Source organism: Dermochelys coriacea, chromosome 8, assembly GCF_009764565.3.
Source record: "Dermochelys coriacea isolate rDerCor1 chromosome 8, rDerCor1.pri.v4, whole genome shotgun sequence".
NCBI classification, from domain to species: domain Eukaryota; kingdom Metazoa; phylum Chordata; order Testudines; family Dermochelyidae; genus Dermochelys; species Dermochelys coriacea.
In genome coordinates, this window is record NC_050075.1 from 66,028,979 (window position 1) to 66,046,178 (window position 17,200).

Sequence of the window (17,200 nt, forward strand, 5' to 3'; positions counted from 1 at the left end):
GATCAAATCTCTTTGGAATAATTAAATAGCATTAAACAAGTATTTTGGTGTATTCTAGTCAACCTTTAAAAAGCAACACGAACAACATTAAATATTTATAGTTATGTTTTCAAATAAGCTTTACGACATTATGTATTTAAGATTAAAGATTAGTTCTAACACATGATTTAATAATGAATGCAAATTATAAATGAATATTTAACAAACCATATCACGTTTTATGTCTTAACATATCCTCTGCCATTACTGTGACTGAATGAGAAATGGCTGTGTGATGTATTGTCCTGCTGCCTAGGGCCCTAGGTGTTTTCACCTTGATATGGCCTTTAAAATAAATTAATTTGTTAACATTTAAGAACTCTGTAACAGCTGACATAAAACATTTGTAAGTCTGTTTATGATCTAACCAACCATGCACTAATCAAATATTTTTTTTAATTTATTTGGCCAATTGTTCTATGAAAAAGATTTGGAAATATTTATTTCCAAATTGAGGTTGGGATTAAACGGTACTAATGGTACCATAAAGATGTTATATGGTGTTAATATAACCTGAGTATTAAAAACATAATGAATTTGCTATTTATGAACCATTAAGTTTTACCTCACCCCTAGAATAAACTTCATACCATTACAAACCTATTAATAACTTTTCTTGCTCTCTTTTTTCTTTTCATCCCTATTCCCCTTCCTTTCTTTCCTCTACATGATCAGAGACACAAAGGCATAAACATCTATAGAGTAGGTACAAATAAACCTAGTATTTTATTCTGAACATATTTTCAGTATTTTGTATGTTTAAATTAAAAAACAATTGCACAGAGGAAATAGCATCAGTAAGAGCATATTCCATTCACTTAGTTTTCCTTATTATTAGTTTTTAAATGTACTATTTAGCCCACTAAACTAGATTTATTTTAAGTCCATAGATCACCTAAGAGAATGCAAAAGAAATAGAAGCTTCCCAGCCTCAAACATCCAAATCCAAACCCAATATCAGAGGGTGAAATCCCAGTGATTTAAATGGAGATGCACCCATTGCACCAAGTCTGAGTTTGGCCCCAACTCTCCAGCAAGTTTCTAAAAGGAAAAAAAAAATTCCATTTCTGTGCAGTGCCCAATCCAAATAGATTGTTATCCTCATTCAAAAGGATTCAGATCAGGCTCAGAGAGAGTTAAAATAGAACTTGGTTTCTTTTCTGATATGGGTTGCAACTTTTTAATACTCTGCATATTTCTTCATTTTTAGTCTTCTAATTTAAAAGAAAAAATTAAATAGGATTTCCCTGCCCCTTAAATTCTACTTTGTTTCGGTCAGCACTGGAATCTGGCTCCTTAGAACAACAGCTCCCACTCTCCACTTGTGCCATGTTACATAGCAGCAGCTGGGCTGCACTAACACAGTTGCCGTGTCTCACACGTTGGGACTTTTTTTGCCCATTTTTTCACAGCACCCCCCCTTCTCATTTTTATTTTTACCTGTCTCGTTTCTTAAATGTTGCTCTCCGTATTCTATTGTTGCTTTCTCTCCAATAGCCTCTTCCTCTGAGCACTCTTCTCTCCATTATTCCTGCCCCTTCTCTCACTGTCCATGTCTTGTGCTGTCCTAGGTGTCTACTCTTGCCCCCTGCTGTATCTCCTCCCCACTTCAGAGACATTTATTTGCCGGGCCACTCCCCCACACTCAGAATTTGGCTGTTACCCCCATCAATATCACCCCACTCCAATGGGGATGCTCTTCTCTCCTGCAGCTCCCCTTTTAGAGGCATAGTTATTACATACCACAAGAACATAAGAATGGCCATATTGGGTCAGACCAAAGGTCCATTTAGCCCAGCATCTTGTCTTCCAACAGTGGCCAATGCCAGGTGCCCCAGAGTGAATGAACAGAACAGGTAATCATCAAGTGATCCATCCCGTTGCCCATTCCCAGGTTCTGGCAAGCTGCCGTAGAGCCTCTTGTCCCTCTCCTTCCCGGCAATAGCCATAGAGTGTTCAGGGAGCTGTGCTACATAGCACCATGTAGTGGAAGGGAGAGGACACAGGGCTTGGGACGGCACAGAGAAGCAAGTGTGCCCTACAGGTTGGGAGTGCCTGCCCAAGGGCCAGAGGTCAAACCCCAGAAGGGTCCCCTCAGCTGTTTTCCCCAAGACAGAGTTTTCTATGGGTGGCTCTCAGAGAAATCCTCAAAATACTATGGGCGTGTCTCCTTTGCATATACATTAAAGATCCAATGGTATTCTGTTCAGAGCTGGGTTTGCCCCAGAGTCCTTGGCCAAATTTTCCATTCTCCCCATAGCTGTGCACCAGGGAAACAATCCCGCAAGGTGCCAAGCAACTTTGCCTCTTATTGAAGCCAATGGGAGTTAAGGGAAGTCAGCAGGGTTGACTTCTTGGTCCAAGGCTGTGATTGTCACTTAGGAGATGGTAATGCTCCCAGCTTTAAATCTTACAGAAGCCCTCAGAGCACAAAATTCCTCAATGCTGAGGCACCACAGTGATTGGCCTATTGAAGAGAGAGAGATAGGAGGCACTCAGCAACAGGCAGGATTGAGCCCTAGCACTATCCACTTAGCTGCCCCATTTCAGTGGCATTGTTTATACTGAGTTTTGGTTACATTTAGGGCCTTATCCCAAAGTAACATGTTAGGAGAGTAAAACAAAGAAGAGGGGGAGAAAAGTGCTTCTGTAGACTCTCATGGGCACTACTGCATTTCTTAGGCCCTAGTCCTGTAAATACTTAATTCTGTTAGCAACATTACTCAAGGAAGTAGTTCCATTGTGCCAAAGGCTGTACAAACATGTGGAAGATGCGGTCTCATCTCCAATTGAAGTCAACGGGGCTACTCCCATGTGGGAAATTACACATATGCTTAAGCGGTTGCAGGATTGGGGTAGGACCATGTCTTCCTACAGCCTTTAGCGCAATGAAACCCCATATATGTTCAGAGACACTGATTGCAATTGTAACATTCTGGCTGGAGAAACTTCAGCTGAAACAAATTCCATCAGAATATGCAGTTCCATTAAAATCTAAACATGTTGTGAAATTGGGCAGATTTGTCCAGAATTTCATTTTTGAAGAAAACTAGGTAAAAGTTCTGAAAATGTCAAAATGTCCATTTCAATATTTTTGGAACAAAATATTTTAAATTTTTTTTTGAAACAACTTTTCATTTTGAATTTTGTATTATAATACAAGATACATTCAAAATCTAAACGAAATGTTCAACCAACCTGAAACAATGGAGAATTTCAAAATGTTCAGTTTTCATTGCAATTCAGAACTAAGCCACATTTTGAAATCTTTTGTAAAACAGAACTTCTGTCCTCCACACAGCTCAATTCATAGCCCAGCATGCTTCTGTTGCAGATCTCAAACCTGCAACTGTAGCATCAAACTAATGTCTTCCACATTTCTTCCCTCATACACCCAATCTTCTCCAGACCAATTTCACATTAGGATATTTTCCACTTGACTCTGAAGGTTGACTAGAAAGCCTGTTTCATTTGCCCTGCTCAGACACAGAATCTCCTCCTCCTTGAAGATGGTAATAGTGAGACAGCACACTCAATTTATCACTACAGTCAAGCACAGATTATAATCTGCTGCAGGCCGATGCACAGTACACTTCAACCCCTTTGGTAGGACTACTTCTCTACCAGACTCATAAGATGGAGGGATATAATTAACATTGTAAATTAACAGAAGGCAGAGAGTTATCAAAATGAGTAATATAGTCAACAAATGGCCTTGACAGACCACAACACTAATTAGCTCTTTTGTTTCTAATTGTTATGATCTTCAAGCAGAAACAAGTTTTGTGGGATCTGGGATTTTTTTTTTTAAAAACGTCTTTGTTTATTCTGTTTGAAAACTCGCTAATTGACAGTCTGCTCTTGTCTGGGTGAATGTCAGATTTATTATTTCTCTGTTGCTATAGGCATGCATAGCACTTTGCAAACACATTAAAAAAAAAAAAAAAGACAGGTCTTTGCCCCAACTTATATGACCAAACACACAGATAAGTCTTAACAAAAAAAATAAACACGACAGAGAGGAACTACATAAGATTTGTTTCTCATGTGTTTTGTTCTTTCCTGATGATGCGCATCTGCTCTAGAAGATGCATGGACTAACCAGCACCACTGGTTGGTCACTCCACAGTGCTGCAATAGTGGCAAGAGCGGCTTCTGAAAAGTCACTTAGGGAATGACAAAAGTAACCCGTTCACTTTGGACCTGTTCCAATGGAGTTGTTCCATTGACTTCAAAGGGCTTTGGATCAGGCCTATAGCTTGGAGGGACCAGGGCACCTGATTCATAGTCTTCCTTCATACATTGGTGAAAAGTCTCCATTTCTTCATGCATCAGTTTTCCTTCCTCAGATTTGAGCTCTGTTAACTAGTTGAACAGGTAGCATTGACAAAGTCAAGCCCGCCAAATTATGCAAGACTTAATAAAACAATGTGTGCCATTGTCTACTTAAACCAAGACCATCAAAGTCAGTTCACCTGTAACCTTACCATGAAATTGGAGTCAGGATTTCTATGAAATGAGAGTTACGAAGGACTGCTCATGATGCCACCCTGCAATGTGCTTCTAGTTAAAGTCTCTCCTCTCAGAATAAGCAGCTATACCTGTGCCGAGGAGAAAAAGAAATAAGCAATGTAGTTGTAAAATACAGTGTTATTTTAGATCCTCGTGATAGGGAAAACAATGGAATACGATCAAACAGCTGCTTCATAAAAGCAACAATGCTCTCAATATTTTCATATATGACCCTAGGAATGAGGGAAAACAAAAACAATTCCACCCAGAAGTATAGACAAAGAAGATAACCCTCCCAAAGGAGCCCAGCATGATAAGTATCCACAGTGAGAATCACTGTGATCAGTCAGAAAGGCAGGAGAGTTATTAGCTTAGCCCTGAACCTCCTACTTAATGTAGGGCCACTGGTGATACTTAACAGACCCTGGCTAAGGTGACAAGCTTTGGACCTGCTTGAGGAAATCCAATTGAAAAGCAGCCAAGAGGAACAAGAAGCTATAGAAACAGATGTTCCAGCTACCAGGATGTGCACACATTTAACCTGAATATGTAGCAAAAATATTATTTTCTAAATATAGTGATTTCATCTCCTCCTGCAGCACAGATATTGTCAAGTATCATTATCTCCAGCTAAAATACTTCCTTAACGTTTTGGAATATATCTTAAACCAAGTAGCTGTCTAAGTGATTGCTACTGAATAAAGAACTCAGAGCACTCAATTGATTTTCTGAAGATAATTTCAGTGTATAAGCAAAATGAGGCCAAAATTCAGATCCTGGAAAAACAAAAAAAGAAAGAAATTCCACCCCAAAGTTAAAATACTTGCTAATATTAAATTTAACATAGAAGGTAAAACATCACATCAGGAAACTTATTTTTTTTTAAACTTTCAATTCATGTTTAGCAACTACTGTTGATTACATGTACTCCTATCAACAAGGATCTAACTCACTGCAACAAGGGCATAAAGACTGGCTTGTCAAAAGGCTCTAATTACAGTCAAAGCAGAGTTCTGTCAGATTTAACAAAAGAAGTGTCATCGTCCTGGATAGTCTTTTGTGTATATCTGGACTCTAATGTGTAGAGTAATGTGCATAGTCCTCTGGGATGTTAATATCCTGTATGCAGTATATACATTGGGCTATAGCCTTCTTTAGCTACATTTCCATAATTCTCATTAAATGTTAATGGCAATTATATATGCACCTCAGAAGAAGAAAATGCCCCACTGTGTTGATTTTTACACCATAAACACTTGTCTGGTCCACATTTCAAGCACACCCCTTTTAGGGGCACACAACAGTCCTATATGGTTGTAGTTAAATTTGTCTGTGCTGCTACTTTAAAAATAGAACAAACAAAAGGTGTATGAGAAAAAGTGATTCCACACAACATTCTATTTTTGAATACAATAAAGAACAGAGAACAGCAACATCTTTTACTAGCAGCTTTTTCTTACACTGGAGTAGAACCCAAGAAATGTACATATTGGGGAGGGGAGCAGAGTAAATCATTTTCTTTCAATCTGTCAGTTACCGGTGTGTTTTATTGAAAAGTTAAATGGCACCACTTTCTTATACAGCAAAACTCAAGTGTTGCTAACCTTGGGGACTCCCAAATATTTTTGAAAAGCAAAATAAAAACAAAAAAAACAAGAGTCCAGAACTAATTCTTTTTAAAAATCATTTACAGTGGAGGTAAAGAAGTTCAATAAATTACCCTAATTGTATTTATATATATTAAAAAAAGCTTCTGTATGAGGTCTTTGAAAACAATATTTTCACTTGCTTTCCAGAAGTAATACCATGAATGCAAAATGAGGAGAAGCACATGAAACCAAAACCTTCACTAAGGAATCTGTTAGGACTCTTTCCCAGGAAAATTGGAAATAATCAGTGTGGAATGATCATATTATTCCTCTGGTCTATGCAAACTCAAGGGTGGAGTATGTGTCTCTTTTTCCCTTCTGAACTCACTCCCATGAGTTCTAACTTGTCAAGCCCAAGTTAATGATACACGTCCTTTCCATATCTCAAGGCAATTTACAAAGTTTAACAATTATAAATCATTGTCAAATTACGCTTTGTGTTGCATCACTTCTTATGAACTAAAAGCCAACCTTGTTTTCAGTGTCTCAAACTGGCCCTCTGCTTGATTTAAGCAACCATAAACAATATAGGTTTGTATATCTCAATTTTTGTAACACCTGTAAAAGGAAAAGGCTTTTCCATGCCACTGCTTCTACTTCAAAAGGGACTCAGTGACCAAATGTGCAACAATTTACCTGACTTCTTCTACATGAAAATAAATTTAGTATTTTATTTCAGTCATTTTAGGAAATAACACGTTCTTTAATGTTGTCAAAGTCTCCAACATTAAAAATTTTTAATATCATATATTAAAACTTGTAGTGAATAAGTCACCTGCTGTATTAGCATGTAACTCAATTTCTTTTCTTCTGTCAATCCTTCAGTCATCAATTTGAAAATAGGGTTACTTCAGAGGAAAAACCTCTGTTCAATATTTTTTCATTTTTAATAACAGTTTTAAAAAGCAAGACATCCAAATATAAAGTGGAGTCTAAAACAAAGTAAACCAACTTCCGAGAACACATACACCATCAAAACAAAAAATAACCAATTTACTTGTATGGGTACCACTGCTCAAAGCTAAGCATCATTTTCATTTACATTCAGCAACTTTATAAAGTTCTCAAATAACGCAGACAGAGGAGTCAGTGTCTCTTGCTAGAAAGCACTGACTAGAAATGACTAACATGAAGTTACCATCTCCCTTACAAGAAGCCAGATGTTGAATTGTTTTAAGGCCCCAGTACTAAAATTGATTACATGTGGGTGGACAGCTGGGCCTGCCTGGAGCCATATTGGCATCAGGAATAGCTCCGTGTTGGCCCAGCTCCTTGCCCACGTGCTGTTCATTGCAGAATCAGAGCTTTGTTTATAGGGTATTTATTGTAGCAGCTCTAAAAAAAACAAAAAACAAACTAATCCAACAAAAGAGTTTACAAAAACTCATTTAAGAAATATTCAAACCCCCCAAAATTTTTAAAAAAAGTTATCTTCCTGCTAAAATAAATAAAAAAACCTTACTGATCTGGAATAGTACATGTCTAGAAACTTTTGAAAGTTAAATGAGATTTCCTTACCGGAGAGTAATAAATAAATTAATAAATAGGCACTTGAAATTTAAATAGCACTTTTCATCTGTAGATCACAAAGAATATAACATAAGAATGGCCATACCAAAGGTCCATCCAGCCAGTATCCTGTCTGCCGACAGTGGCCAATGCCAGGTGCCCCAGAGGGAGCGAACCTAACAGAGAATGATCTAGTAATCTCTCTCCTGCCATCCATTTCCACCCTCTGACAAACAGGTTAGGGACACCATTCCTTACCCATTCTGGCTAATAGCCCTTAATGGACTTAACCTCCATGAATTTATCCAGTTCTGTTTTAAATCCTGTTATAGTCCTAGCCTTCACAACCTCCTCAGGGAACTTAACAGAAAGATGGATAACTTACTATTCACATCTTACATATGGGAAAACTGAGGCACAGCACGATTGAAATTATTTGCTTAATAGAATAGAACAAGTCAATGCAAGTGCCAGGAATAGAATCCAGGTCTTGCAACTACAGGACTGGTGCCCAACCCTATTCAATCACACCCCTCCCTACTTTGACCACAGAGGCGATGTAATCTCTTACAGACTGGAAACCCATTTCTATGTCACTTAAAACTGGACTAGTTAAAAACGCATCTGAAACTAGCCTCCTTGGAATGAGTAAGATAGACAAAGGGCTACCTTCTCAAAGCAGGCCGCTACAAAAATGCAAATGTCCAAACAGACATTTCTGCATGCCAAACTGGTACTTAGCTTATAAACGCTTTGGAGCAGGGATAATTTTTTTTGATCTGTGCACCTAGCACAATGGAATCTTGGCCCTTGACCGGGCTTCCTAAGCATGACTACAATACTAAAACAAACAACAATGATCCCAAGTACCTGAGCTGCATGGGCAAGAACCTTTCCACACATTAATGATTTTTGTTTTTTAATGTTTTGTAGGCCCAACAGGTGTACCTTGCTTAGAAAATCTAGCTCAATAGGTGTTTTCAGACTCCAGTTTCTATGGCACTATATAAAGCAACTTAGGAATGATATTTTTCCTTGCTGTACTTCATTCAGATTAGATTCTGATGTTGGAAAATTGTAAAGTATCAAATGAAGTGACACACTGATTCTACAAATTGGACATCTCCACATCTCAATATTTGTGTGTGTGTGTAGGAGGGGCAGGGGTCCTTTCCCCACTTACACCAGCTATTGTACTGTTTCCTCTATGGTTAAAGAGTCACCAGCATTTCCATTAAAGAAACTTGCTTACAAGGACTTAAAATGCAACCAGAAGATGGTCTGAGCTCAAGAATGAAGGATAATTTTCACTAAGTTTGATTTAAATTAATTTGAAACAGGACCAAATTCAGCCCTGGCATAGCTCTAAAAGTGAACCCAGGCAGGATTTGGCCCTTTGAGTACAAACTGTACTAGTGTTGAGGGTATGAGACTCACTTCTGCTCTCCCATTACCCAAAGCAGCTTCAGTTTAAAAATGTGAATGTGCATGTCCCTAATGTGCACCATTGCCTTAAGGATGTGCCATTCGCTCATTAGATATAACTTAATATCTAGGAGCTAAATTCTTCAGATATCCATTTGGCACAAAGGCAGTATTTGGTGCTCATGTTAGGACTTTTGGGTGGGCCTGTGGGGAAAAAAAGTCACTTAACAACCATTTATTCTGCACCATGATTCTGCACCGTGTGATGGGCTGGCCATAGAATTTGTGGATGGTTTAGGAAGATAATTCATTGGGGTACAGCCAAATTTAATTCTTACTACCACCTCCCCTCACTGTCCTTTGCTGCAGAAGAAAGGGAGCCTAGCTGTTCATGTTCGGGTCTGTGCACCAGTTGAAAAATAGCTTGTGCAACAGACACTTATTCAAATAAGCCAGAGACATTAGGGCTGCTAGGTCCCCCATCATCAAAACTGTAATGTGCATTTTGGTGAATTTCAGCACTTCTAAGGCACTTTTCAAACACTGTCATAACCCCCGAGTGAAGCAGATAAGTATTAACCGCATTCACAGATTGGGAAATTAAGGCAGCAAGGTTAAATTGATTCAAGTCACGGAGGAGGTTAGAGCCAGAATTAAGACACAGGAGCCTTGTACTCAGTCCATGCTCACCTCTGTTACAATGCCCATCCTAGGAATCAGAGATCACAGTGTCTGCTAAGCAGACCTGGCTCATCGGCCAGTAGCTGGCTGAAAGCACGCCACAGCCCTACTAACATTGCTCCCCCACAGCCACAACTGATCCAGAATGAAGATAAAGTGACATTTGGACATGGCTTTCATGCATCCCAGTAAAAATAATTCAGACTCTATTGTTCAATTTATTTTCAAGGCTTTCTCCACCAGAAGGGCTAGCTGTGGCTAGCACATACATTTCTATGACCACCAAATCAGGAAGCCTGCAGCCACATGCATCAGTACTTTCACATAGGTTAGTACTTTCTCCATAGGTCAGCTCTGGGGTTTTCAGACTTCGCTTCTTAGAGAGTTTGTGCCAGTAGATTGAGTGAAGGGCATGTTTTCTTTCTCAGAGTATTTTCCTTGAGAAACCATATTGTCATTTTCTAGCTCTTAAGCATTTGTTCTTCCAGTGTGCCTCATTCTAGCTTTCAAATTCTGAATGGACTTCCTAGTCAATTATTTCAGCTGCAACAGCCCTGGATCTTCACTCCCTAAGATTTAGAATATCAATATCCAATGAACAATCAATGTTCAGATGAAGCTCCAGACTCCTAATGGCTAAACATATGTAACATTATTCACTGAAGGACCCAAGACAGTAGTTACACAATGTTCGACAGTGGTAATAAGACAGATACAGATAAAGCAGAGAAGGGCTGATAATAGAGGGCTCTTTAACCTATCAGATAAAGGCATAACAAGATCTAAGGGGCAAAAGTTGAAGCTAGACCAATTCAAACGGGAAATAAAATTAAAAGTTTTAACTGTAAGGGGAGTTAATCACTAGAACCACCATCCCTTAGTAAGATTCTCTCTCACTTGAAGTCTTTAAATCAAAATCAAAATTAGATGTCTTTATAAAAAGATATGTTCTAATTCAAGCAGAAGCTATGGCCTGTGTTAAGCAGAAAGTCAGACTGGCTGATCATAACGGTCTCTTATGACCTTAAATATCTATTCATACAGAATATTTTGTGCACAATTCTCCAATGACTAAACTTCTTTGGTTTAGCTATTGTATCCCTTGAATTTCAGGTTAATATGGACCATTCACTGTAGGATACCTTTTATCTATGGATTTATCCTCCTTTGCAGAGCCACAGTATAGTCTAACCAATTTATTAGTTATTAGTCTCTAAGGTGCCACAAGTACTCCTTTTCTTTTTGCGAATACAGACTAACACGGCTGCTACTCTGAAACCTGACAGTATATTCTGTCTCTATTGAAAGGTTATTAATATCTCTCTCTGAGATGAAAGAAAAGCTGTTTGCCTTAGTACAGTATTGGTCTTCTTTGTTTCTGTAACAGGATAACCTTTCAACAAATAAATAATAAAAGTAAGGTTCTTTAATGGGTTACATACTCCTCTGTAAGATGTTACGTAATGTGTTATGTTATTTTATACCTTGCAGTATATGGAACACACATTAATGAAATCAGTATTTTGAGTGATATCATTAAAATACAAATGCAGAATAACTACTCTATTAGAAACCTACAGGCTAAAGTGTCCCTTACAAATTTAGCACCATCCCACCTCATGTTAAGCTAAGTATGGTTGCTCATGCACAACTTGATCGTGCTTGGTCCTGAGCTGAAGTTGCTCAGCACAGGATAAGGCTCATGGTGGATACCATTATGTACTGACCTCAGGCCCTTGCCATACATATAGTAGGTAGAATGTGGTAAGGGCAAAGGACAAGAGAAAAATCAAACTCACAAAAGCAAAGGAGTTTTAAGTCAAACCTTTAATGTCATTTGTTGTGTCATCATGATAAGAGATATGTTTGCTTTCAGCCACTCAAATTGTAGGTTCATGCCTTGATCCAGCTTACAAACAAGGCTTTCCTATTGAGTTCAGTGGGAAAAAGATCGCACTAAAAAGCTGAAAGAGGGAACTGAGCAATGGTAATGAATTAGACATTAGTGCCCAAAAGACAGTATCTTAATCTACTGATACTACTACTTCTCCCTCCCCCGCCCCAATCAGACTTTGAAAAAAAAAATCTAGAAGATATTGGGTGAGAGACACACGGAGGACCCTGAAAAAAAAAAGAGCAGTCAAATTCTATAGTTGGAGAAACATCGTAAATTTGAGGATATGTAGCAGAGAGTAAATATAAGCAGTTAAAATTAGATGCAAATACCCACTTCTACCGCAGCAAAGGGAGGACATGTCTATATAACAACAATAATAATAATGATCAAATGACCCCAAAATAAGGCCTTTTATTGAACCTGTTGATTTGTTACTGTAGCATTCTTTTGAGTATTTGTATGTTTAATACAATATCACATTAAAATTAAAACCAACAGAATATTTTATATTTATATTTGAAATACAGATGCAAGACTCTTGCAAATGATTGGTGTGTTTAAAGTACAAAGTTGATTGACACATGCTTTCACTTAATGATGGTAATTACAAAGAACAACAACTCCAAGCCACATCTGTTCAATGTAACAATCTTGTAGTGCTATGCAGATTACATTGAGAGCTGTCAGAAATGCCAATTTTACCACAAATCACGCATAAGCACATTTGTAAGACAAGAAACAGATTAATAAGCATCAACACTTTTCTGTAAACACTTGTTGAAGAGAATAAAAGCTGTTAGCACTGAAGGAAATGATACAACAGCGGAGGCTTTCTCTATCAAGCCTGAAATAAGAAATCACAGGAAGGACAAAAGTGCATGCTGAAGCCATAAAGAACCTGCCCCCGATGAAGGGATCAAAATGTAGAAAACCACACATTCACATTTCATGTGAATAATATTTGATCAAATTCACTCTATCACTTGTGTCACATTTTAACTAAAATCTTCATTTAACACATTCTTTAGCAACACTAGGTTGTCATGCAAACAAGGTGTTCCTGAATGGACCTGAAATTTAGTACCTAACAAATTAAGCAATTCTTTACAAATATTTAATTCCTTTCACAGTAAAATAAGTTTTTGCTGCTGTTGATATTTAAGCTAGGAAAAATAATCCTGTCTGCTATTTTAATCATGTGTAAACTCCGAAAAAAAAAAAAGTGTGTGTGACTTTAACCATGAATTAAAAATATCAAGTAAAAATCAAAGGACAAACCAGTAAATGAAAATAACTGAAATAGCAAATTTATAAATACTGTGAACTTTGTTACCATATCATAATTTTAGGTGCTTTTATTCAAAAGCTGTTTAAGATTCAGGGTCATGTTTTTTTATAGCAAAGGGGCATGGAATTATAGCCAGTCAGTCATATGATCTCAGACAAGTCATTAATGTAACATGACTGTTTGCTTTTGTATGACACAAGGCATTACAAGATATAGCTAACACACGGTAAAATTGCAGAATAAATAAATAGTATGAATTTAAAACAAAAGACCCTTAAATATTTTCCCCTCAGTAATTTTTTTTAAATGAAAAAGTTAAAATGTATCTGTTTGTTGGAGAAATAGTTTTCCACTAAATGTGTGTTGGTCATTTAAAGACAACCAATCCAAGTACAACCAGAACATGCACATGCAATGGAAAATTACCAAATATCTCTTAAATAAATAGATTTGCAAGAAGTCCCTTATATATACTCATGTACATGACTATCCCAAACTGAGTAGATAAATTATTTACAGACTGGATATCAAAATCCATTCATTCAAAAATTAGTGCCTTTTTATTTTGCATCATTTGCTTTTAAATCAAATTTTAACCTACCCAGATTTATGCAAAAGCATTTCTTTTTAAAAAGTGTGCGTTTCTTGGTAAATTTGAATCCACAAGGAAAGGATCACAAGAGCTCAGCAATTTAAAATATTAAATCAAATTATTGCATCACTCCCAAGTATTTCATCTGCAAACTATTTATTATTTACTATCTAAATACTAATAAGGCTGAAGTGTAACGAATACAGAACAATGCTACGATTACTCTCATATTTGATGCTTATTCAGTTACATATTTTATTCATGCTCCTCAACCCTTTTTGGGGATAAGGCCAATAAGAAAGGCTCACTGAGACGCTTAGGCTCCATTCCTGCAAACACTTATGCATGCTTTAGTCACCTAAGTAGTTCCAGTGAAGTCAATGGGACTACTCACATGAGTAAAGATAAGCATCTGCATATTGGCATATTCAGGTCCTTACCCTGATTTGTAGCTCTCACTCACCTAATTCTGCCTTTTTCTTACACCACAATAAACTTAGCCATCTACCGGAATTTATATGATGGTTTTACTGGCCAAAGTTCACAACAAATAAATCAAGCAAATATTGTCCCACTACATTCAAAATGTCAAGTTATGAAGTTACAATACTTACTGAACATTGCTTCAGAAATGGTAGCTAGAAGGATTTAATAAGATGGTAATGTTATTTCTATCAAGCCATTAACAATAAAATTAACTTTCAGTGATTTTTTTTACAGTGCCTTTCAAGCAGGAACAGTGACATTATTTAGTCAACTTGCTAGTAAACTCACAGTGTGGCAAGGTTGAAAATTTTTGGACTAGAGGTGCATCAGCCCACTAGAAATATAGTTTGACCTGCTCTGAAGGGTATGACACTTCATGTTTTCTATTTCTATAGGAAGAGATTCTCCTAAGTAATATTCTTATCCACAACAAATATGTAAGCCTGAACAAATTTTTCTCAGAACCAGCTGCTTCTGTGGTATCTTGGCATCTGAGTAAATGATTTGCAGAAATTCCACAGGGAAGGAGGTACTTTAAAGGCTGCCAGGGAGTGTTACAGGCCTAGAAGAAGAGTGAAGAGGCACAGCTGTGACAGCTGAAAGCAGGATAAGCTGCCACTGATCTGTTTCCATGCTTATCACAACACCCATTAATCAATTCCAATCACAGCAGGCCCACCAACTAAACCATTCTCCACCTCTCAAAAACGGACTATTCAGCCCTGTAATCCTCTTGAAAAATTGTTCATCTGAGGAAAATGTCAGAGGGACAGCATGTTGTTTACTTTATTAAAATTAGTTGGGAATGTAAAAATAATAAAAAACAGTTAAAAGAGCCACAGGCTTTTCTTTCTGGATATCTTATTTTCTGTTAAAATTTCACTTACTAAAATGTTTTGTATCATTCTAAATGAAAGGATCACATTCTACCTCTTCCGTCTGTTGTAACCCATTCTACAGATACTCATTTTAGACAACCAAAATTCCCATCTGTTTATTGCTATTGAAATGCAATCTAAACTTTAGTGTAGCAAATGCGATAGTTAAGCTTTGACAGTGCCATTGAAAAAACCCACCGTCCTAGAACTATGTAAAACATTAACACACTAGAATCTTGCTATGAAAATTATGCCACGAAATACACAGAATTACCTACCAAACAATATCAACCAAGTCATAACTGAATGTGTTAGATAATGGTGGGTCTGTTTTCTCCTTAACATGTGCGTGTACTTCCCATTAACGTTAACGCTGATATGAATGGGAATTACGTTCAAGGATTTAAAAGGACACCCATCCTCAGTGACCATACACATACTAGGCTCAACACTGATACGTAAGCAGGTTTTGAACTAACCGCCTGATGTTTACTCAGGACCCAATTACAGCACACTTGTTCACTTTAAGTACCATTCATGCACCCATCTTTTGTTGGCTTGCTCCTTAATTTCCCCATCATTAATGTAATTTAGGCCCTTCCTATGCTGACCCTGGGTCCGCCCACGCCAGGCCAATTGCAGCATCAGGACCTTAATGATGTTCTCATGTTATAAATCAGAGACCCAAAAGAAAATTATTGTAAACGTATTTCTATCTTGCAACCATTGGGCCATACACTGATGCAATGCGCACATAAGTTGTCTACATGTAGTTCAAGGAAAATAAGGTAAAGACTTCCATGAACTGTAATAAGAGTCAGACATGGGCTCAGAACTCAGAGTAAGGAATAGAGACTGTTATAAACTCAGAGCCCCTATGCCCTCTGCTGCTGTGCTGCATGGAGCAGATTTCAGCCCTGTGTTGACAAGCTTGATGCAGAGTATCAAGAAAAGCACTTATGCAGAAGCCTGGATGCTTGAGACCACACGTGGAAGGATTAAATGCACTTTATGAATAACTCTGAAGTGTCATGTTTAAAACAGAGGGAGATTTTCCAAAAACACAAAAGGGATTTTGAAGTACAAGTCCCGTTAACTTTTGATGTGACTTGTGGTCCTAAATATCTTTGCTACTTTTAAAAATCTCCCCCATCTATAATGTCTGTAACTTACCATGCCCTCCTTTTTTCAGCTATCATTCCTTATTTGAGTAAACGAGTACATATGTTGTAATGGTGCTAGAGTTCTGTGGCAGTATTTGGAGGATTGCCATGGTTTCCACAGAATTGCATGGGTACTTTCCAATATTCCTGCAATTTATAGAACTTCAACACATGCTTTAGCTGATAATTCCTATTATTTACATAGCATCAACACTAGCACTGTATACAGCATGTACTGATACATCAGCAAATTGAAGATGGTGAAATAATTACTGTAAAATAGCACAGATCATGGTCAGCAACATTTGTACCATTTACACAGGAACAATACTCCACATAAGAGCCAGGCACTGGAGAGTTGTTTATGCATCCTGGTGAATTTTATTAATACAAATGTCTCAAATTATCAGGACCTCAGAACTGGCCCAGTTTTCAGGCTAATCTTAAATCATCTCTCCTACCAGGCCAAAATTCCATTAGATCCAACATGCAATACGCGATGTCATCTCAATATGTAATGTCGATTTATCACAACAATAATAGTGGCAAAAAATGTATCAGAAGCACACAGTACATACCTCTGCATTGTGAAGATACACATTACATGGTAGCAAGGAGAACCCCCAAATTTCAGAGTTTGGAATCTACTCAAGTACACAGTGTAATATTTGCAGGCACTTGTGTGTCCTGTTGAAGACTTGTCAGGTAGCACAACCATCACCACAAAAAGCATTGGCACTGCCTTACTTTTTGTCATGCTCTCAGCTCTATGGCCTGTTGGCTCATCCATGTGTCGTGGGGGGACCTAGACAATATGCTGTCTTCCTCCCTTTAGTGTCTGTCTCCGGGGTATGGATGGCAGCTCTGCTTCTCCCATCTGGCATCTTTGCAGGCCATCTCCATCTGTCTCAAGTTTACCCTGTTAAAATCCACTTCTGCCATGACTTACTGTACCTCTATGGTCTGGTTAGAAGGCCAGTTTTGGGAACAGCAACCGAGGTTACATCTTCCTCTTCCTTCTGTGAAGCACTTAAAGCATGGAGAGAGGAACAATTAGAGAGATCATGTATGATGACAAGAA

General features: G+C 37.8%; 1 protein-coding gene across 4 annotated transcripts in view; it reads right to left on the bottom strand.

Annotated features, from left to right (window-relative positions):
- KIF14 (kinesin family member 14) overlaps positions 1-17,200 on the bottom strand; it is a 130,704-nt gene that overhangs the window by 20,580 nt on the left and 92,924 nt on the right. For 2 of the 4 annotated variants that reach the window (XR_006273758.1, XR_006273759.1), the window contains exon 29: positions 4,527-4,640. The gene's annotated coding sequence lies outside the window, so the exon portion shown is untranslated. Of the gene's footprint in view, positions 1-4,526; positions 4,641-11,430; positions 17,149-17,200 lie in introns of those variants that run through there. The other 2 variants (XR_006273760.1, XR_005294537.2) reach the window with 2 other exon arrangements.